The sequence below is a fragment of the Stigmatopora nigra genome, unplaced genomic scaffold (genome assembly GCF_051989575.1).
Source record: "Stigmatopora nigra isolate UIUO_SnigA unplaced genomic scaffold, RoL_Snig_1.1 HiC_scaffold_139, whole genome shotgun sequence".
NCBI lineage: Eukaryota > Metazoa > Chordata > Actinopteri > Syngnathiformes > Syngnathidae > Stigmatopora > Stigmatopora nigra.
The window spans coordinates 10,001-15,000 of NW_027551683.1; the positions used below are offsets into that span (position 1 = coordinate 10,001).

The window sequence follows — 5,000 nt, forward strand, 5'->3', positions numbered from 1 at the left end:
AAAAATTTATATTTTGGGGCGGCCTCCGGCGTGAAAATGGCAAACCTATAATGATGGCGGGGCTTTTTCCTACACCGCCGACGGCATGGATGGTTAACAAAAGGTAGCAAGCCCGCCAGCGGATCTGATTCCCATCCGCTAACGGCATACATGGCACGGCATGAATTGATGGTAAAAATCCTTATTAACCCCTGGCTGAATACGAATGAATCTGGTGTCAAAAGAAAGAACTCATCCAAGTGACGGGTCGCTGCTTGGGCAACAGCTTCGCCGTCGGAGAAATGAAATACACGGGTCGCTGCTTGGGCAACAGCTTCGCCGTTGTGGAAATGAAATGAGGTGTCGCTGCTTGGGCAACAGCTTCACCATTGGAGAAAATACGGGTCGCTGCTTGGGCAACAGCTTCGCCGTTGGATGAACTCAAAAATATGGTCACGGGGTCCGCTGCTGGGGCACAGCGGTCACCCCTAGGTACGGGTCGCTGCTTGGGCAACAGCGTCGCCGATGGAAGAAATTACGGGTCGCTGCTTGGGCAACAGCGTCGCCGTCGGAGAAATGAACTCTACGGGTCCGCTGCTGGGGCACAGCGGTCGCCGGTGGTGAAAAAAAAAATGAAAGGAGTACGGGTCGCTGATGGGGCACAGCGTTCACCGTGACTCGAAATGAACTCGAAAGCCACGGGGTGCTGAAGAGGGCACAGCGCAAACCCCGATTGGCGACCGCGTGGGGACGGCTCGCGCGTCCGTGTTCCCGGCGATAACGGTGAGGTTTCTGGTGCGTGCGACCGGCGATTGACCGGAGGCTAAGGTACTGCGGGTGGTGGACCCCACTCGTCCAAGGCCCCTCCGCGTCAGGGCTGACCATCGTCACTGTCACTGCATCCGCTCCGGGGCTCGTGCGTGCGAGTGGGCGTTCTCGGTCAAAGAGGTATAGTGAAAGTGTGAGGGGCGGCTGTTCGAGCCGTGTACCGAACAACGGAGAGGTTTCTGGCGCGTGCGATCGGCGATTGGCCGGAGGCTAAGGTACTGCGGGTGGTGGACCCCACTCGTCCAAGGCCCCTCCGCGTCAGGGCTGACCATCGTCGCTGTCACTGCAACCGGACGGTCACGGTCCGTGCGGTCGTCTCGCTCTCTTAAAGAGCAGTGCGACAAGACGGGCCAGGGTATAGTGCTTGCAAAGCCGGGATAACGGTGAGGACATAGTGCGTGCGACCGGTGATTGGCCGGAGGCTAAGGTACTGCGGGTGGTAGACCCCACTCGTCCAAGGCCCCTCCGCGTCAGGACTGACCATCGTACTTTATCTGCATCCGCCTCGGTCGCGTGGGTGCGGCTTGGCACGTATGACCACGTCACGCTAAAGACAACGGGGGCAGTGGAACTGAACGTGCGCAGCATAACGAAAGCCGGGATAACGGTGAGGACATAGTGCGTGCGACCGGTGATTGGCCGGAGGCTAAGGTACTGCGGGTGGTAGACCCCACTCGTCCAAGGCCCCTCCGCGTCAGGACTGACCATCGTCACTTTATCTGCATCCGCCTCGGCCTAGTATGTAATGTGGCGGTCGTCTCGCCCGTGTCTTCTGTCGGCAGGGTATAGTCGTGTGGAGGGATGGCTCGTGCGAGCTCGTGGACTGAACAACGGAGAGGTTTCTGGCGCGTGCGATCGGCGATTGGCCGGAGGCTAAGGTACTGCGGGTGGTAGACCCCACTCGTCCAAGGCCCCTCCGCGTCAGGGCTGACCATCGTGCTGTCACTGCAACCGGACGGTCCCCCGCGAGCGCGTTTCGTCTCGCTCTGGCCAATTGGAGAGCCGTGACAACAAGAGCGATGCGTCTGACTCATTCGAGGTCACGGATAACGGTGAGGACACGGTGCGTGCGACCGGTGATTGACCGGAGGCTAAGGTACTGCGGGTGGTAGACCCCACTCGTCCAAGGCCCCTCCGCGTCAGGACTGACCATCGTCACTGTCTCTGCATCCGCCCGGCTGAGTTTGTTCAGCGGTCGTCTCGTTCACGTTCCACACAACCGCGCGTCGGTTTGGGATAGCTGGGTCGGCGAGACGCCGAGAGAAGAGAGTGCGTTCGAAACTGGATAACGGTGAGGACATGGTGCGTGCGACCGGTGATTGGCCGGAGGCTAAGGTACTGCGGGTGGTAGACCCCACTCGTCCAAGGCCCCTCCGCGTCAGGACTGACCATCGTCACCTTATCTGCATCCGCCTGGTGGGGATCTGCACCGTCGACCCAAGCATGAAAACCCTCGTGTCGGTTCGGGCGAGAAAAAGAGTTCAAGGGAAAAAGGCAACGATTTCACCATTCGAGTTCATGTGGAGGACAAAAAGAGGACAAAATGGAAACGAAATGACCATGAGTTCATCGATGGAAATGAGGACAATACTGACGAATATGGAGAGTTCTAAAATTTTGCCAAATGACACCGATGGTTGACGAGAATCCCTAAGCCACGGGGTGGGATACAAACCTGAACTAAAGACCTGCCATAGTCCGGTTTTTTCCCCAAAAGGGCGCATGTGGACGGAGGGCACACATGGAAACCTAACCACCAGCCGAGCCATTGCCGGAGGAAATATAACGAGATGCCAAATACCATAGCCTCGGGACAAAGCCGATTCTTGGAGGACAACAAAATGAGACATGGTACTTGGTGAAGCACCGGACATATGGAGCCACAGGGGCCAGAAAAGAGCCGATAGTACAGGGCAAGATGTGATGTGACGGTAACGGACATGTGTTAATGATGGTGGACATGTGTTACGAGATGAAATGCTTGGAAATCACGTAAAGAACCGATGCGTGAATGAAAATGAAAACAGATCATGTTGGGACCAGGTTGGGAACCCCTCCACAGTCTGCGACAAAAAAGCTTCCCGTGTGGGATTATTCCGGTAATAAGAAGGGAGTCAGGTGCCCGGTACCTGTACGCCACTATGAAGGCCTCTGGTGGTTGTACGCTGGTTTAAAGACTCGATTTACCCCCGCCTTGACAAATCGAGCGCCACAAAAAGTTGCGCCGTAAAAGGGCCCTGACTTTCCTTGTTGGTTCGGGTTGGCATCGCCGGGGCTTGTGAGATAAGTGCCTATTCTAGGGGGATGGAGTACACAATCTCTACGACCTCTTTGGTGCCTCTGGGTGGTTCAGGCCCGTGGGAAAAGCCTCAGAGCCGCTTCCTTGAGGAGCCGCGGGTGACTCACGGGTTACGTCATCGCCTGGAGGTGTCGGGAGTTCTTTGTTTTGTTTTGCGAAAAACCCCCGTCACGAGAAACTGTGCTTCTTCTCGGTTTGTTACGGTTGCACGCAGGTGCCGCCGGCCGTTCCCACAGTTTTCTCGTCGTGTCACCGGGCTGCTTGCGGCTATCGGTAGATGCACTGTGCACGTCTCCCTGCCACGAAAGGAAGGAGTGAAGGAAGGTTGGCAAATAACCGAATCGATCGCGTGACAAGGTACAGGGCGATCGCACGTATTGACGTGAGGCATAACGAGAGGGGGTTGGGCCTAGGGCCGGCCCCGGAGGTATCCGTCCCTGTCGATTCTCTCTCTGGGTTGACGCGCAAGAGCACGGGCATGGCAGTCCGCGCGTGCGTCCCCGGGCTAGTCTCCGGCAGCGGCGTTCCGCCTCTTAGGGTAGTCGGGCGCCGAATCCCTCCCTCTCGCCCGGACCGGACTTTCGAAGGCTCATGTAGATGGCACTTATAGACGTGTCGGGGCCCGAGAAACAATGGTCCCGCACCGCCGAGGCCGGAATGGTTACAGTTTACTGTAACCGCTATAGTCAACGTAAAGGGGTGCACGTTGCCCGTCTCTGATGCGATGAAGGTTCGGGAAGATCGATTCGATGGACGGTGGTCGAGCCCGGATCCATTACGGCGACCACCACGGACAAGGTACCCGGTTCCGCTTTTGCTCGTCTGGCGCGTGCCAACAAAACGGGGGTATATGGGTTGCCACCCGGCCCGGTCTTGTGCTACGCTCGGAGTGTTCTGGGGTTCGGGAGCCGTGGGAAAAGCCTCAGAGCCGCTTCCTTGAGGAGCCGCGGGTGACTCACGGTGCTACGTCACCGCATTCCTCCGAGGACAGTAGTTACGCCGGATCACCGGTCCCATTACCTGGCCTTCGGCGACATCTCAACGCTCACCCCTTGGGCCCCACTTTACCCAAGTCGGGATGAACCTAGGATGGGGGGAGCTCTTGATCGACCCTAGGCCCCACCGCCTAACTCAGCCAAATCAGGGGTGGATAAACCGTGCCCGCCTTGGGAGCAATAGACCTTCCGATGCTTTGCCAACTCAGGTGTTGCGATCTTGAAAGGTGTCTCCGGGCATCACTGCTCTACATGGGTGGCCGGGCAGCGGGGGGCTGACCCGGGCGGCCGCCTGGAGATGTCGGGAGGCACCTGTAGACAACTCTCAGCGGTGGATCACTCGGCTCGTGCGTCGATGAAGAACGCAGCTAGCTGCGAGAATTAATGTGAATTGCAGGACACATTGATCATCGACACTTTGAACGCAACTCGCGGCCCCGGGTCCCTCCCGGGGCCACGTCTGTCTGAGCGTCGCCTGACATTCAATCGGGCCCGACCGCGGCGGTGAGGGGCGGCACCGTTCCGCGGCGTGGCCCGCGACTGGGGATGCAAGATCGGGGAAAGTGTTATGCCAGCACGCACCCCGACCCCCTAAGTAAAGCCAGATACGGGGCTCGTCCATGCCCGTACAGAGAAGTGGTCGAGAGAGCGAGATTTCGGGGAACATGCATATGTGAGCGAGGCATGTCGTTGAGATCCACAAAGACCTCACAGTCCGCGGTCACGAGGCGGTCATTTGGATAGTAACCACCGACCCGTGAGTGTCCCTCCGCAAAATGGACTGGATCCGAGGCAAAAACAACACGGACCGAAGGCGCCGGCGCGTGGTGCGCGGACACCCGCGTCGGCAGGGCGATAACCGAAAAAATGAAATAAAAGGATCTCCTCCCCGAATCTCA

The 5,000-nt window shown here is 58.1% G+C and overlaps 1 non-coding gene across 1 annotated transcript; it reads left to right on the forward strand.

Annotated features, from left to right (window-relative positions):
- The first annotated feature begins 4,421 nt into the window (after window positions 1-4,421).
- Window positions 4,422-4,575, forward strand: LOC144193167 (5.8S ribosomal RNA). Its single transcript, XR_013325644.1, has one exon. It is a non-coding gene; the product is annotated as a 5.8S ribosomal RNA (ribosomal RNA).
- The last annotated feature ends 425 nt before the right edge of the window (window positions 4,576-5,000 follow it).